The following is a 19,634-nucleotide window of genomic DNA, read 5'->3' on the forward strand; positions in this document are numbered from 1 at the left end:
ACTAACAAAAATAGATCTGTGATGACTAAAACTAGACTGAGACTAACAAATATAGATCTGTGATGACTAAAACTAGACTGAGACTAACAAAAATAGATCTGTGATGACTAAAACTAGATTGAGACTAACAAAAATAGATCTGTGATGACTAAAACTAGATTGAGACTAACAAAAATAGATCTGTGATGACTAAAACTAGACTGAGACTAACAAATATAGATCTGTGATGATTAAAACTAGACTAAGACTAACAAATATAGATCTGTGATGACTAAAACTAGACTGAGACTAACAAATATAGATCTGTGATGACTAAAACTAGACTAATAAAAATAGATCTGTGATGACTAAAACTAGACTAAGACTAACAAAAATAGATCTGTGATGACTAAAACTAGACTAAGACTAACAAAAATAGATCTGTGATGACTAAAACTAGACTAATAAAAATAGATCTGTGATGACTAAAACTAGACTGAGACTAACAAAAATAGATCTGTGATGACTAAAACTAGACTAATAAAAATAGATCTGTGATGACTAAAACTAGACTAACAAAAATAGATCTATGATGACTAAAACTAGACTAACAAAAATAGATCTGTGATGACTAAAACTAGACTAACAAAAATAGATCTGTGATGACTAAAACTAGACTGAGACTAACAAAAATAGATCTGTGATGACTAAAACTAGACTAACAAAAATAGATCTGTGATGACTAAAACTAGATTGAGACTAACAAATATAGATCTGTGATGACTAAAACTAGACTGAGACTAACAATCATAGATCTGTGATGACTAAAACTAGACCGAGACTAACAAATATAGATCTGTGATGACTAAAACTAGACTGAGACTAACAAAAATAGATCTGTGATGACTAAAACTAGACTGAGACTAACAAAAATAGATCTGTGATGACTAAAACTAGATTGAGACTAACAAAAATAGATCTGTGATGACTAAAACTAGACTGAGACTAACAAATATAGATCTGTGATGACTAAAACTAGACCGAGACTAACAAAAATAGATCTGTGATGACTAAAACTAGACTGAGACTAACAAATATAGATCTGTGATGACTAAAACTAGACTGAGACTAACAATCATAGATCTGTGATGACTAAAACTAGACTAAGACTAACAAAAATAGATCTGTGATGACTAAAACTAGACTGAGACTAACAAATATAGATCTGTGATGACTAAAACTAGACTAATAAAAATAGATCTGTGATGACTAAAACTAGACTAACAAAAATAGATCTGTGATGACTAAAACTAGACTAAGACTAACAAAAATAGATCTGTGATGACTAAAACTAGACTAACAAAAATAGATCTGTGATGACTAAAACTAGACTAAGACTAACAAAAATAGATCTGTGATGACTAAAACTAGACTAACAAAAATAGATCTGTGATGACTAAAACTAGACTGAGACTAACAAAAATAGATCTGTGATGACTAAAACTAGATTGAGACTAACAAATATAGATCTGTGATGACTAAAACTAGACTGAGACTAACAAAAATAGATCTGTGATGACTAAAACTAGACTAAGACTAACAAAAATAGATCTGTGATGACTAAAACTAGACTAATAAAAATAGATCTGTGATGACTAAAACTAGACTGAGACTAACAAAAATAGATCTGTGATGACTAAAACTAGATTGAGACTAACAAATATAGATCTGTGATGACTAAAACTAGACTGAGACTAACAAAAATAGATCTGTGATGACTAAAACTAGACTAATAAAAATAGATCTGTGATGACTAAAACTAGACTAACAAAAATAGATCTATGATGACTAAAACTAGACTAACAAAAATAGATCTGTGATGACTAAAACTAGACTGAGACTAACAAAAATAGATCTGTGACGACTAAAACTAGACTAATAAAAATAGATCTGTGATGACTAAAACTAGACTGAGACTAACAAATATAGATCTGTGATGACTAAAACTAGACTAATAAAAATAGATCTGTGATGACTAAAACTAGACTGAGACTAACAAAAATAGATCTGTGATGACTAAAACTAGACTAACAAAAATAGATCTGTGATGACTAAAACTAGACTGAGACTAACAAAAATAGATCTGTGATGACTAAAACTAGACTGAGACTAACAAAAATAGATCTGTGATGACTAAAACTAGACTAAGACTAACAAAAATAGATCTGTGATGACTAAAACTAGACTAACAAAAATAGATCTGTGATGACTAAAACTAGACTAACAAAAATAGATCTGTGATGACTAAAACTAGACTAACAAAAATAGATCTGTGATGACTAAAACTAGACTAACAAAAATAGATCTGTGATGACTAAAACTAGACTGAGACTAACAAAAATAGATCTGTGATGACTAAAACTAGACTGAGACTAACAAAAATAGATCTGTGATGACTAAAACTAGACTAAGACTAACAAAAATAGATCTGTGATGACTAAAACTAGACTGAGACTAACAAAAATAGATCTGTGATGACTAAAACTAGACTAAGACTAACAAAAATAGATCTGTGATGACTAAAACTAGACTAAGACTAACAAAAATAGATCTGTGATGACTAAAACTAGACTGAGACTAACAAAAATAGATCTGTGATGACTAAAACTAGACTGAGACTAACAAAAATAGATCTGTGATGACTAAAACTAGACTGAGACTAACAAAAATAGATCTGTGATGACTAAAACTAGACTAAGACTAACAAAAATAGATCTGTGATGACTAAAACTAGACTAAGACTAACAAAAATAGATCTGTGATGACTAAAACTAGACTAACAAAAATAGATCTGTGATGACTAAAACTAGACTAAGACTAACAAAAATAGATCTGTGATGACTAAAACTAGACTAATAAAAATAGATCTGTGATGACTAAAACTAGACTGATACTAACAAAAATAGATCTGTGATGACTAAAACTAGACTAAGACTAACAAAAATAGATCTGTGATGACTAAAACTAGACTGAGACTAACAAAAATAGATCTGTGATGACTAAAACTAGACTAATAAAAATAGATCTGTGATGACTAAAACTAGACTAACAAAAATAGATCTGTGATGACTAAAACTAGACTGAGACTAACAAAAATAGATCTGTGATGACTAAAACTAGACTGAGACTAACAAAAATAGATCTGTGATGACTAAAACTAGACTGAGACTAACAAAAATAGATCTGTGATGACTAAAACTAGACTAAGACTAACAAAAATAGATCTGTGATGACTAAAACTAGACTAAGACTAACAAAAATAGATCTGTGATGACTAAAACTAGACTAAGACTAACAAAAATAGATCTGTGATGACTAAAACTAGACTAACAAAAATAGATCTGTGATGACTAAAACTAGACTAATAAAAATAGATCTGTGATGACTAAAACTAGACTAAGACTAACAAAAATAGATCTGTGATGACTAAAACTAGACTAATAAAAATAGATCTGTGATGACTAAAACTAGACTAACAAAAATAGATCTGTGATGACTAAAACTAGACTAACAAAAATAGATCTGTGATGACTAAAACTAGACTGAGTCTAACAAAAATAGATCTGTGATGACTAAAACTAGACTAAGACTAACAAAAATAGATCTGTGATGACTAAAACTAGACTAAGACTAACAAAAATAGATCTGTGATGACTAAAACTAGACTAAGACTAACAAAAATAGATCTGTGATGACTAAAACTAGACTAACAAAAATAGATCTGTGATGACTAAAACTAGACTAACAAAAATAGATCTGTGATGACTAAAACTAGACTAACAAAAATAGATCTGTGATGACTAAAACTAGACTAACAAAAATAGATCTGTGATGACTAAAACTAGACTAATAAAAATAGATCTGTGATGACTAAAACTAGACTAAGACTAACAAAAATAGATCTGTGATGACTAAAACTAGACTAATAAAAATAGATCTGTGATGACTAAAACTAGACTAAGACTAACAAAAATAGATCTGTGATGACTAAAACTAGACTAATAAAAATAGATCTGTGATGACTAAAACTAGACTAATAAAAATAGATCTGTGATGACTAAAACTAGACTAGACTAACAAAAATAGATCTGTGATGACTAAAACTAGACTGAGTCTAACAAAAATAGATCTGTGATGACTAAAACTAGACTAAGACTAACAAAAATAGATCTGTGATGACTAAAACTAGACTAAGACTAACAAAAATAGATCTGTGATGACTAAAACTAGACTAAGACTAACAAAAATAGATCTGTGATGACTAAAACTAGACTAACAAAAATAGATCTGTGATGACTAAAACTAGACTAACAAAAATAGATCTGTGATGACTAAAACTAGACTAACAAAAATAGATCTGTGATGACTAAAACTAGACTAACAAAAATAGATCTGTGATGACTAAAACTAGACTAATAAAAATAGATCTGTGATGACTAAAACTAGACTAAGACTAACAAAAATAGATCTGTGATGACTAAAACTAGACTAATAAAAATAGATCTGTGATGACTAAAACTAGACTAAGACTAACAAAAATAGATCTGTGATGACTAAAACTAGACTGAGACTAACAAAAATAGATCTGTGATGACTAAAACTAGACTAATAAAAATAGATCTGTGATGACTAAAACTAGACTAACAAAAATAGATCTGTGATGACTAAAACTAGACTAACAAAAATAGATCTGTGATGACTAAAACTAGACTAACAAAAATAGATCTGTGATGACTAAAACTAGACTAACAAAAAAAGATCTGTGATGACTAAAACTAGACTAACAAAAATAGATCTGTGATGACTAAAACTAGACTAACAAAAATAGATCTGTGATGACTAAAACTAGACTAACAAAAATAGATCTGTGATGACTAAAACTAGACTAACAAAAATAGATCTGTGATGACTAAAACTAGACTAACAAAAATAGATCTGTGATGACTAAAACTAGACTAACAAAAATAGATCTGTGATGACTAAAACTAGACTAGACTAACAAAAATAGATCTGTGATGACTAAAACTAGACTAATAAAAATAGATCTGTGATGACTAAAACTAGACTAATAAAAATAGATCTGTGATGACTAAAACTAGACTAATAAAATAGATCTGTGATGACTAAAACTAGACTAATAAAATAGATCTGTGATGACTAAAACTAGACTAAGACTAACAAAAATAGATCTGTGATGACTAAAACTAGACTAACAAAAATAGATCTGTGATGACTAAAACTAGACTAAGACTAACAAAAATAGATCTGTGATGACTAAAACTAGACTAAGACTAACAAAAATAGATCTGTGATGACTAAAACTAGACTGAGACTAACAAAAATAGATCTGTGATGACTAAAACTAGACTAATAAAAATAGATCTGTGATGACTAAAACTAGACTAACAAAAATAGATCTGTGATGACTAAAACTAGACTGAGACTAACAAAAATAGATCTGTGATGACTCAAACTAGACTGAGACTAACAAAAATAGATCTGTGATGACTAAAACTAGACTGAGACTAACAAAAATAGATCTGTGATGACTAAAACTAGACTAAGACTAACAAAAATAGATCTGTGATGACTAAAACTAGACTAAGACTAACAAAAATAGATCTGTAATGACTAAAACTAGACTAACAAAAATAGATCTGTGATGACTAAAACTAGACTAAGACTAACAAAAATAGATCTGTGATGACTAAAACTAGACTAATAAAAATAGATCTGTGATGACTAAAACTAGACTAATAAAAATAGATCTGTGATGACTAAAACTAGACTGATACTAACAAAAATAGATCTGTGATGACTAAAACTAGACTAATAAAAATAGATCTGTGATGACTAAAACTAGACTAATAAAAATAGATCTGTGATGACTAAAACTAGACTGATACTAACAAAAATAGATCTGTGATGACTAAAACTAGACTAATAAAAATAGATCTGTGATGACTAAAACTAGACTAATAAAAATAGATCTGTGATGACTAAAACTAGACTAACAAAAATAGATCTGTGATGACTAAAACTAGACTAATAAAAATAGATCTGTGATGACTAAAACTAGACTAACAAAAATAGATCTGTGATGACTAAAACTAGACTAACAAAAATAGATCTGTGATGACTAAAACTAGACTAATAAAAATAGATCTGTGATGACTAAAACTAGACTAATAAAAATAGATCTGTGATGACTAAAACTAGACTAATAAAATAGATCTGTGATGACTAAAACTAGACTAAGACTAACAAAAATAGATCTGTGATGACTAAAACTAGACTAATAAAAATAGATCTGTGATGACTAAAACTAGACTAACAAAAATAGATCTGTGATGACTAAAACTAGACTAAGACTAACAAAAATAGATCTGTGATGACTAAAACTAGACTAAGACTAACAAAAATAGATCTGTGATGACTAAAACTAGACTAACAAAAATAGATCTGTGACGACTAAAACTAGTCTAACAAAAATAGATCTGTGACGACTAAAACTAGACTTAAATATTTTGAGTTTTCGTCAACTAGCACTAGACTAAAACTAAAAAGGATAGAAATGACTTAAATGTGATCAAAACTAAAATGCATTTCATTGTAAGACTAAAACTAAGACTAAAATTAAAAATAGCTGCAAAAATTAACGCTGACCCCAGCCACACTATCCAGCTCCTTCAGGGGGATCCCGAGGTGTTCCCAGACCAGACAGGATAGAAAATCCCTCCAACACCTCCTGGACGTGCCCAGAAGACCTCTAAAGGGAGGTGCCCAGGTCAATAAAGTATTGATATATTGAGACTTTAGTATCAGAGTGAACACTGGCAGCACCCTGCTACCACGGCCATCCCTGCAGACGGGGGTCCCAGGGGGGTCCCAATGATCATTAGCTTGGATAATTCAGTATTAACAGTGCTAACAGTCTGTTAGAAAATGAATCAAGTTAATTTAATTAATTGAGTTATTATAGGCTTTATAATCAATTTATTAATTCGAAAATTAATCTAATTAATTGAATAGTTATAGGCTTTGTTATTCATTAATCAATGCCAAAGTTAACATTATTAATTGATTAATTACAGGCTTTGTTATTCATTAATAAATGCCAAAGTTAACCTCATTAATTGAATAATTACAGGCTTTGTTATTAATGAATCAATGCCTACATTAACCTAATTTATTGATTAATAACAGGCTTTGTTATTAACGAATCAATGCCAATGTAAACCTAATTAATTGATTAATTATGGGCTTTGTTATTAATGAATCAATGCCAACATTAACCTAATTTATTGATTAATTATGGGCTTTGTTATTAATGAATCAATGCCAAAGTTAACCTAATTAATTGATTAATCATGGGCTTTGTTATTAATGAATCAATGCCAAAGTTAACCTAATTAATTGATTAATCATGGGCTTTGTTATTAATGAATCAATGCCAAAGTTAACCTAATTAATTGATTAATCATGGGCTTTGTTATTAATGAATCAATGCCAAAGTTAACCTAATTAATTGATTAATCATGGGCTTTGTTATTAATGAATCAATGCCAAAGTTAACCTAATTAATTGATTAATCATGGGCTTTGTTATTAATGAATCAATGCCAAAGTTAACCTAATTTATTGATTAATTATGGGCTTTGTTATTAATGAATCAATGCCAAAGTTAACCTAATTAATTGATTAATCATGGGCTTTGTTATTAATGAATCAATGCCAAAGTTAACCTAATTTATTGATTAATTATGGGCTTTGTTATTAATGAATCAATGCCAAAGTTAACCTAATTAATTGATTAATCATGGGCTTTGTTATTAATGAATCAATGCCAAAGTTAACCTAATTAATTGATTAATTATGGGCTTTGTTATTAATGAATCAATGCCAACATTAACCTAATTAATTGATTAATTACAGGCTTTGTTATTAATGAATCAATGCCAAAGTTAACCTAATTTATTGATTATTAACAGGCTTTGTTATTAATGAATCAATGCCAAAGTTAACCTAATTAATTGATTAATAACAGGCTTTGTTATTAACGAATCAATGCCAAAGTTAACCTAATTTATTGATTATTAACAGGCTTTGTTATTAATGAATCAATGCCAAAGTTAACCTAATTTATTGATTAATTACAGGCTTTGTTATTAATGAATCAATGCCAAAGTTAACCTAATTTATTGATTAATTACAGGCTTTGTTATTAACGAATCAATGCCAAAGTTAACCTAATTAATTGATTAATTACAGGCTTATAGTTAGTGGCATATGTGAATAATCAGAGTCAGACTGCATTGGTGGTAGATTTGATAACCAGAGTAAGAAGACAAAGAGAGAGGAGGTTTGAGACGTGGAGACGTGGAGATGAGGTCAGACCGTCCTCTCAGAGTCAGTCTAGGACCGGGTTTACCTGCAGAGTCTGGATTTAGACTGAACATGATCAAAGCTAAGAGCACAGAGAGTTTTTACATTCCAACGTTACTGATGCCATCAGAGTGAGATTTAATCAATTAATTAGAATTAATCAGAAAAACTAACCACACCTGTATAAATGTAACTCTGCATAGTCAGAACTGAGCAGAACTTTTAGACAGATCTGAGCTGGCAGTGTGGTGAGAGGGCGCCATCAGACAGGAAGGAGGACTGACACGGCCCTGGTCCTGCTCTGGATGTCCTTGTTATAGGAATGAGAAATAATCTGTTGAAAAAATACAAGAGCCCACACCTTTAGGGGGATGTGAAGAGTAAGTCCTTAGGACCACTGGTCATGCTACAGATGTTTCTGGATGTACTACCAGAGGTCAAAGGCCAAAAGAGATGCATCCAGCTGGACCCTGGCAGCCGAGGGACACAGGATTTCATCGTGGATGTAATGTCTGTTTTTACTCCAAACATTCTTTACTCTACCTTGTGGTAATTTTAGAATTTTTCACTCTGACTGAAACAAACCTCCATCAGGGCCGGGCGCAGCCACACGGTCTGCTCCTCTGACAGATTCCCCACACCTGCCTCAGACACCTGCAGCTCCGTGAGGCTGCACATGCGTGCTCGTCACCTGTGCAGAAAAACACCTGAGAATGCAAGTGCATGAATGAGGACAAAGAAAACATGTTACTGACACATTTGTTCCCTGTAATGTGTCTGTGCACATGCATATCTGTGCACGTGCATGTCCGTGCACTGATTTAACAGAAAGGGAAGACAACTTAGCTTTTTGCTTCACTGACCTTCACTATAAATATGTGAAAATGTGACTTCACTGGAGTCAGTCCTAAGGAGGCTCAAATGTGTCTTTTTATCAGTGGATAATTGTAATTATTTACAAATTCAGACCTCATCCATCGTTCACATGAAAGTTCAGACTAATCACAGACTCCAGAAAATCAAATTCAGCTAGATCAAAATGTAATTTCAGCTAAAATTGCGTGGGGTTGCTGAGAGCTGAACTGTAGAAGAACTGCTGAAAATAGCTAAAAAAGCAAAATAAAATAAAAAAATAAATAAATAAATAAATAAAAAAAATAGCTGAAAACAGCAAAAAAAAAAAAAAAAACTGAAAATAGCTAAATTGCAAAAGATAGCTGAAAATAGCATATAAATAGCTAAAAGGCATAAAATAGCCAAAAAGCATAAAAATGGTTAAAAATTGCATAAAAGCTGAAGAGTGCAATATCTGATTTGTGATAAATGGTCAAAGAAAAGAAAAAAAATTGAAAAGAGATCCATTTAGAACTTTGTCTCCAGATTTACTCTTCAGCACATTGTTTTATAATATTGTTCAGATGAGCTTTAAAACCATAAATCAAAGCCACTTGTATGTGACAGTTTAAGAGAGTGTTGATGTGTGTCTGGAAGACTCCCAGGTTGCTATGGTGATCAAAGCCTGTATGACATCATAGCTAATCAGTCACACTGAGATCAAAGCTAATTAGTCACACCTGTGAAAGCTTCTGTAAAAACGGCTCAGAAAACTGAGTTGAGTGGCCAGAACATGCACTCAAACAAAGTCCATTTAAGCTGTAGTTGTGAAAGCTAGCAGAAAACCAAAGGTATCAGCAGAAGTTGCTGAATGCTGTGATATATTATTTTGTGTGTGGGAAGCGAAAAACCATGCTTCAAGAATGAGTTAAAAAAGTGGTTCAGAGAGCTCACACTCAGGAATCTACGTTTGACAACTGTATGGCCGCAAATGGGAAAGTGAAGGGAAGTCAGTCATGCTTTAAAGCTCACTGTGTCAGAACCGTTGATCCTTTTGACCTCAAATCTTTTTTTGTGAGCAAGAGGAGATGTGTGGCTACGTTTTGACTTACGTTCGTTTATATCATAACTGTGGACCAAATATTTATTTTCAGGAGAGCAGTTTGTTGGGGAAGTTCAGCCTCTTCTCAAAAGTCTTCTTCTGCACTCTAGTGATGATGTCATCACTCTAAGTCTCTCCATGTACTCCATTGTAAAATGACTGAGAGACAAAATCTTGATAAAGTTTGATCAGCAAAAAGCAAAATAGTTAAAAAAGTATAAATAGTATAAAAAGTATTTAAGTATAGCTGAAAAGAGCACAAGAAGCTGAAGAGTTTGATAGTAGAATAGTGAAAATAGCCCAAGAAATGCCAAAGTTATGAGGAGTTGAAAAAAAGTGCAGATTTGTGAAATTTTGCCATCTGTTAAACATTGGTAAAGTTAAATATTTTAAAAATTATAAAAGTAAGAAATGAGAAAAGTCATAGCAGTCGAAATAACAAAGTGATTTTTTTTTTTGAAGTTTAAATGGTGTCGATACGACAAAGTATGAAGGAGGAGAGCCGGAATGATGATAATAACATGAAGATGTAATGTTTTTTAAGATACTGTGAGAAATGACGGAGTTATGGCAGCGTAGAAACAGTTCAACAGGAGAAAAAAATAAGTTTCCATTGGCTCTTATGGGAGAAATCAGGGACCACCGCCTAAACAGCTGGCTGTCATTTCAGTTTAAAAAGAGGTAGGGCTTCAAAAATGGGTTCACATGAGTCCCAGGAACTGTGACCACATTCTGTGAAAAAATCATTCACCTCCTATGTATGGTTTGGCCGTGAGGGCAAGTTGTTCGCAACATGTTCGGTTGATGTGTCGGCTCTCTCAGCCTCTAGGGTGATGACATCACACACTCTAGCAGGGTGATTTTTAATCATTTTCACTCAACGCACAGGAGTTTTGAAGACTCGCCTATCAAAAACTGTAAACCCCATCATTATACCAAAGACGTTCCTGCAGACAGGACAAAAATACCTGCGTTTTAAAGTTGATCCGAATGATCCGAAGCTGTAGGGGTAGTGAAAACCCCTATTTTTGTGGTTTCTTCGTCCCTCTCCCCATTCATTTCAAATGGGACTTTTTTCATAGTTTTTGGGAAAAACTTTGTGAAAAATTGGCGAATCTCTTAGAAAAGACATAGCATACCGATCAGGAACAAACCACACATCTGAAGTATAATTTGCAGTGGTTTTCTCAAAGTCCTAGGAGGAGTAGCGCGGCGAAATTCTGTCCGCAAGATGAAGAAAAAAAAATGCACAGAAGAACAATAGCCACTCTCCTCCTCTTAGCTTTGCTATGAGCCCCTAATAAAGAAAATGGCCGATGCGAATAACCATAGTGTGGCTGCTTACCCAGCATCCCCACTAATGATCCAGTGAGCATTCAGAAGGAGTTTGAATGTAATGTGGGCATGTGAAGGGTTAATGGTGCCTGTCTGACTGAGGCGTCCATGCCGGCATGTGAAGGGTTAATGGTGTAATGTGTCTGACTGTAAATTCACTGACATGCTTTCCATCAGCTCTCATTAGTGGGTGAATCAGAGTTAAACAGAAATCTGAACAATGAGGAGGAGGATTCTTTCTGGGATCTGTTCCAGAGATGAAGAGTGTGTCAGTCATGTCTGCTCCACATCTGAGCTGATTTCATGTTGTTTATGATATCAGTAATACCAGAGAACGTGTGGAACAGGACATTTAGATGTGTTGACTTTGACACATGGTCCTGAGTGAGTCAGCATAAAGATATCTGCATCCTCTTTATTTCAGGTCAGTCGGATTACTGAGGCGTCCGTGTTTGCTGATGACCCTGCAGGGACTGTAGATGTCCTCCGTCTTCACCGATGAGGATGTTCGTCTTCTGGACCAGAACAAAGATGTGGACCCAGGCTCTCAGATCAGACCAACATGTGCACTTTATTAACATCTTTAGGCCCCGTCCACACGGAGACAAAAACCATACATTGCCATTTTTTGAAAAAGTTTTCCGTAAAGACAGGATCGTTTCAGGAAATATCCACGTAAACATGGATCCACTGAAAACGACTGGAAATGCTGTAGAGCAACGTTCCTCAAACCTGCTCAACCAGAGAGCCGAAGTGTTGAAAAATACCTTTTAAGAGCCACAATCTAAGAGGTGAAAAGTGGCAAAAACAGGTTAAAGTGGCACTAAGAATATGTTAAAGGTGGCAAAAACGGTCAAAAGTATACATAAAATGGCAAAAGAGTGTCAAAAACGTCCAAAATGGAGCAAAAAAGTGTCAAATGCGTGTCAAAAAATGAGTGAAAAGTGACTGAAAGAGTCAAAGTGCAGCAAAAAGGTGGGAAAAAAAATGACCAAAAAAAAAAAACCAAAAACAGCAAAGAGTGGCAAAAACGGGGGGGGGGGGCATTCAATGGCAAAAAGCAGCTTAAATGGCAATAATAATAATAACTTAAACTGGCAAAAAATGGGAAAATAGCTGAAGCAGGATCAAGGAGGTAAAAACCAGTGAAAAAACGGGACAAAAGTGGCAAAAGTGGGCTTAAAGCAGTAAAAACTGATAAAAGGGCAAAAAAATGTGGAAATATACAGACAGAAAATAAGAATGACAATTAAAGCCGGCTGTGTAAGTGTGGGAAACAAACTGATCAATGTGACTGGCAACAGATAATTTCTGGGGTCAAAGTTTCCCTTTTATAAGGTTTTCTGTGGGAACAATATTTAGACACAAAAGAGCCACAAATCAACACAAAAGAGCCACAAATCAACACAAAAGAGCCACAAATCAACACAAAAGAGCCGCAAATCATTACAAAAGAGCCACAAATCAACACAAAAGAGCCACAAATCAACACAAAAGAGCCACAAATCAACACAAAAGAGCCACAAATCAACACAAAAGAGCCACAAATCATTACAAAAGAGCCACAAATCATTACAAAAGAGCCACAAATCGACACAAAAGAGCCACAAATCGACACAAAAGAGCCACAAATCAACACAAAAGAGCCACAAATCAACACAAAAGAGCCACAAATCATAACAAAAGAGCCACAAATCAACACAAAAGAGCCACAAATCAACACAAAAGAGCCACGAATCATAACAAAAGAGCCACACGTTGAGAATCACTGCTCTAGTGCATATGCCAAGCCTGTAGGTGGCGCTGTAACGCTGCCACAGAAATGCACCAAAAAAGAGAAGATGATCACAGAAAACTGACACAAACTTTCTTGTAGTTGTCCTTCTGGTTTTCCTCGTTGGATTTAAGAACATCTGGTGTGTGCGTTTCTCGGTGGCGGTAAAGGAGCATCGGACTGAGCTGATAAAGCCATAACAAGCTCAGTAGCTTCTGCAGCACGAACACAACCCTGTAACCCGCCATTGTTGTTTTGGCCGGACCCGCCGGCGTCTTAAGAGAGCTACGCTATGTGTGACGTAATCGTTTCAAAAAGATGCGGTAGTTGTTTACGGACTTGTGCACTCTGAGACCTGTTTTCAAAAAGTACCCAGTCACCCAAAACGCCGTTTCCGTGTGGATGAAACGCAGACACGACAAAAAACCTTTGCATATACTCCTGAATTTGTCTCTGTGTAGACGGGGCCTTAATCACAGTTTATGCGATTAATCGCACCCTTTTTATTGCATTTAAAACTGCACTATTTAGCATTTGAATGGTTCTTGTGTGGTTTTGGTCTCCAGGGGCGATGGACTTCCTGCCTGCTTTAGACCGGCCACACACGAGACAATTTTTTTTTTTTAAGGTTTATTTTGGGCATTTTTGTGCCTTTATTTGATAGAGGAGAGGATAATGGATAGAGTCAGAAACGGGGAAGAGAGCGGGAAGAGACATGCGGTAAAGTGCCTCAGGCTGGATTCGAACCCAGGTCGCCTGCGTACATGGGTCGTGCGCCTTATCCATTCTGCCACCTGCATCCCAACGAGACAATTTTTTAATCTGAAATGATTTTAAAACCATGGGAGACCACAGACTTCAGGACAATTTCCAAAGATTTTTCATCTTTAATCCTCTGAACCACACACTAGAGACTCAGCCAGACTGTCAGATCACTGGAGACCACACCTGCTGACCTGCCTACGACATCAGTGATCATGTGACTTTAGAAAAAACACAAACACGGATGTCTGTCGATACCGTCTTGCTGTCTCTCCACAACAGGCTGTCCTGGCAGAGTTACAGGAGCAGCAACAATCATAAAACAGGGGAAAGACTCAGGATGAAATCCTGGCTGGAAATAAGTTAAAGTTGTGTTTAAGGTTGTGAGCGGTGAAAGTACGTATGATGTGGCTGTGGCGCTACCCTGTCTGCTCGCTCTCATTGGCTGTTGTGGGCACTCTGTCAGATATTTACGATTGGGGATTTTGGAGGCTATGACGCGATTTGGAGCAGTGAAACAATCGCACTGACATCACACACATGAGGATTACTCAGACAAACAGCCGTTTGCGACGAGGCTCCTCTCGGGATACGCCCCCACGATCATCGGGGGAGGAAAATCTTAGCTTAAAATCCTGTAGTGTGTGGCCGGCCTTAGTAGGAACAGGAAAGAGTCTGAGCTGAACTTCAGCACAGAAAAACGAGCTGGAAACACCGTCACACTGAAGAAGATAGGTGAAGAGTTAAAGTGTGACAGCAGAGGGTTTGACTCGTCTATCAGCTGTCTGAGACGTTCAGGAGCGAGGTGGACTTCACTGTGGCTGCAGGGAGATGCTGATGTGGGTTCAACATCATGCGATTAATCGAGATTAAAGAAGAAAAGTACACAGAGAGCTGAAACAACATGTGAGAGCGTCAGACTGATTAAACTCTGGTTCTGGTCAGGAACAGCAGCGTCATTTTTATTTATTCTACCGTCAGAGGAGGAGGAAGTGTTTCCTGATCTCTGGAAAGTTTGAGCGTCATAAAAACTGCAGCATACGGAGCCTGGAGGTGACATGAACGTGTTAATTTTTTTAATACGGGTGCGCGATTTAGTATCCTGCATGCAAAATTTAGTATCTTGCACATGCGTTTAAGTATCTTGCGTGTGCGTATTATTTGTATATCACACGCGCGATTTCTCTGTATCTCGGGCGTGTGTTTTATTCATATCTCGTGCACGCGAAACAGTATATACGTATACACGTTAAACACGCATGCAAGATACTAAGACGCGCCTGTGAGATACTGAGAAATCGCGCAAACGAGATTTAAATAAAACGCACACATGGGATACGAATAAAACACGCCCAAGATACTTAAACGTGCCGTGATATACTTGATCATGCGCATGTATTAAAATAATAAATAGGTTCATGTCCCCTCCCGGGCTCCGTGGCAGCACACTTCCACCATCTCTCCTCTGGTTGTGCTCTAATATTACCATCCTCATCATCATCATAAAAATAAGATCTATAAACAGGTTATTCAGAAAGTATTCAGACCCACTCACTTCTATGAACGCTCCTTTGTTTCATCCTGATGCTACAGTAAAAAAAAAAAAAAAAACATTTTATTGTCATTGATCTCACTCAGCACCATCATGACTAGGAAAATTCAGAATAGCCTCACAGCTGACAATACAACACTGAGTATTGTGAGATCATATAATATGAAATATTCATATCTTTTTCAGCTGTTTAGCTGATTTAGCATTAGCATTAGCATTAGCCGTGCCTTGATTTCTATTGCAGTATTTTATCTTCATGCGTCCTCATGTGTCATGTCCATGTCGTTGGTCCCTGCCGACCTCGCTGGGCAAAGGGTGCAACAGCACCACCAAGTGGACAGAAAAGCAACTGATGCTATTCATCCACTATCACTGACTTCAGTTAACAACCAGATCAAAACTGCAATGTCAGCTGAAATTACGTTGGGATGATGAGAGCTGAACTGTGGAAGAACTGCTGAAAATAGCTCAAAGCACCAACATAGCTGAAAATAGCATAAAAATAGCTGATTTTGGCCTAAAAGTAGCTGAAAATGGCATTCAATAGCTCTAAAAAGGATAGAAATAGCTGAAAGTAGCCCTAAAATAACTGAAAATAGCATAAAAATAGCCAATTTTGGCCTTAAAGTGGCTGAAAAAGCATAGAAATAGCTGAAAATAGAATGAAAATAGCTATATTTTAAAAATTGTAAGTTAGAAATGAGAAAAGTCATAGCAGTCAAATGCCCAAGAAACTGAATTTTCTAAAGTTTAAACGTGTTGATACGACAAAGTATGAAGGAGGAGATGCTGACTCAGCATTCCCTCTAATTAATTTGGAAACAATGGTTACCACATCCTGAGTCTGAGGGTTAGTCTGATCTCAAACAGCTGATTCAGCTGTTATGAAATCTTGTCCTGAGCTCCAGGTACCTACAGATGAGCAGGGACCTGTTAGAGTGGTCTGCAGGTCTCTGCCCAGACGACCCAGAACAAACTGAACAGCCAGTCTCTGGTCTCATAGGACTGCCAGGAGGTCTACCACGCACACCCTTCACCGTCGGGTCTGTTTCAGATGGAACCTGAACGTGTGGAGAAAGGTTCAGTTAGAGAGTCCAGATTCTGGAACCTGAACGTGTGGAGAAAGGTTCAGTTAGAGAGTCCAGATTCTGGAACCTGAACGTGTGGAGAAAGGTTCAGTTAGAGAGTCCAGATTCTGGAACCTGAACGTGTGGAGAAAGGTTCAGTTAGAGAGTCCAGATTCTGGAACCTGAACGTGTGGAGGAAGGTTCTGTTAGAGAGTCCAGATTCTGGAACCTGAACGTGTGGAGAAAGGTTCAGTTAGAGAGTCCAGATTCTGGAACCTGAACGTGTGGAGAAAGGTTCAGTTAGAGAGTCCAGATTCTGGAACCTGAACGTGTGGAGGAAGGTTCTGTTAGAGAGTCCAGATTCTGGAACCTGAACGTGTGGAGGAAGGTTCAGTTAGAGAGTCCAGATTCTGGAACCTGAACGTGTGGAGAAAGGTTCAGTTAGAGAGTCCAGATTCTGGAACCTGAACGTGTGGAGGAAGGTTCTGTTAGAGAGTCCAGATTCTGGAACCTGAACCTGTGGAGGAAGGTTCAGTTAGAGAGTCCAGATTCTGGAACCTGAACCTGTGGAGGAAGGTTCAGTTAGAGAGTCCAGATTCTGGAACCTGAACGTGTGGAGGAAGGCTCAGTTAGAGAGTCCAGATTCTGGAACCTGAACCTGTGGAGGAAGGTTCTGTTAGAGAGTCCAGATTCTGGAACCTGAACCTGTGGAGGAAGGTTCTGTTAGAGAGTCCAGATTCTGGAACCTGAACCTGTGGAGGAAGGTTCTGTTAGAGAATCCAGATTCTGGAACCTGAACCTGTGGAGGAAGGTTCTGTTAGAGAGTCCAGATTCTGGAACCTGAACCTGTGGAGGAAGGTTCTGTTAGAGAGTCCAGATTCTGGAACCTGAACCTGTGGAGGAAGGTTCTGTTAGAGAATCCAGATTCTGGAACCTGAACCTGTGGAGGAAGGTTCTGTTAGAGAGTCCAGATTCTGGAACCTGAACCTGTGGAGGAAGGTTCTGTTAGAGAATCCAGATTCTGGAACCTGAACCTGTGGAGGAAGGTTCTGTTAGAGAGTCCAGATTCTGGAACCTGAACCTGTGGAGGAAGGTTCTGTTAGAGAATCCAGATTCTGGAACCTGAACCTGTGGAGGAAGGTTCTGTTAGAGAGTCCAGAGTCTGGAACCCGAACGTGTGGAGGAAGGTTCTGTTAGAGAGTCCAGATTCTGGAACCTGAACCTGTGGAGGAAGGTTCAGTTACAGAATCCAGATTCTGGAACCTGAATGTTGGAGGAAGGTTCTGTTAGAGAGTCCAGATTCTGGAACCTGAACGTGTGGAGAAAGGTTCAGTTAGAGAGTCCAGATTCTGGAACCTGAACGTGTGGAGGAAGGTTCAGTTAGAGAGTCCAGATTCTGGAACCTGAACCTGTGGAGGAAGGTTCTGTTAGAGAGTCCAGATTCTGGAACCTGAACCTGTGGAGGAAGGTTCTGTTAGAGAGTCCAGATTCTGGAACCTGAACCTGTGGAGGAAGGTTCTGTTAGAGAGTCCAGATTCTGGAACCTGAACCTGTGGAGGAAGGTTCAGGTAGAGAGTACAGATTCTGGAACCTGAACCTGTGGAGGAAGGTTCAGTTACAGAATCCAGATTCTGGAACCTGAATGTTGGAGGAAGGTTCTGTTCAGAGTCCAGATTCTGGAACCCGAATGTTGGAGGAAGGTTCTGTTAGAGAGTCCAGATTCTGGAACCTGAGCGTGTGGAGAAGGTTCAGTTAGAGAGTCCAGATTCTGGAACCTGAACGTGGAGGAAGGTTCAGTTAGAGAGTCCAGATTCTGGAACCTGAACCTGTGGAGGAAGGTTCTGTTAGAGAGTCCAGATTCTGGAACCTGAACCTGTGGAGGAAGGTTCAGTTAGAGAGTCCAGATTCTGGAACCTGAACGTGTGGAGGAAGGTTCAGTTAGAGAGTCCAGATTCTGGAACCTGAACCTGTGGAGGAAGGTTCTGTTAGAGAGTCCAGATTCTGGAACCTGAACCTGTGGAGGAAGGTTCTGTTAGAGAATCCAGATTCTGGAACCTGAACCTGTGGAGAAAGGTTCAGTTACAGAATCCAGATTCTGGAACCTGAATGTTGGAGGAAGGTTCTGTTCAGAGTCCAGATTCTGGAACAAGAATGTTGGAGGAAGGTTCTGTTCAGAGTCCAGATTCTGGAACCTGAACCTGTGGAGGAAGGTTCTGTTAGAGAGTCCAGATTCTGGAACCTGAACCTGTGGAGGAAGGTTCAGGTAGAGAGTCCAGACTCTGGAACCTGAACCTGTGGAGGAAGGTTCTGTTAGAGAATCCAGATTCTGGAACCTGAACCTGTGGAGGAAGGTTCTGTTAGAGAATCCAGATTCTGGAACCGGAAGCTGTGGAGGAAGGTTCTGTTAGAGAGTCCAGATTCTGGAACCTGAACCTGTGGAGGAAGGTTCTGTTAGAGAATCCAGATTCTGGAACCTGAACCTGTGGAGGAAGGTTCTGTTAGAGAGTCCAGAGTCTGGAACCCGAACGTGTGGAGGAAGGTTCTGTTAGAGAGTCCAGATTCTGGAACCTGAACCTGTGGAGGAAGGTTCTGTTAGAGAATCCAGATTCTGGAACCCGAACGTGTGGAGGAAGGTTCTGTTAGAGAGTCCAGATTCTGGAACCTGAACCTGTGGAGGAAGGTTCTGTTAGAGAATCCAGATTCTGGAACCTGAACCTGTGGAGGAAGGTTCTGTTAGAGAGTCCAGATTCTGGAACCTGAACCTGTGGAGGAAGGTTCTGTTAGA

The sequence above is a fragment of the Cheilinus undulatus genome, linkage group 8 (genome assembly GCF_018320785.1).
Source record: "Cheilinus undulatus linkage group 8, ASM1832078v1, whole genome shotgun sequence".
NCBI classification, from domain to species: Eukaryota; Metazoa; Chordata; class Actinopteri; order Labriformes; family Labridae; genus Cheilinus; species Cheilinus undulatus.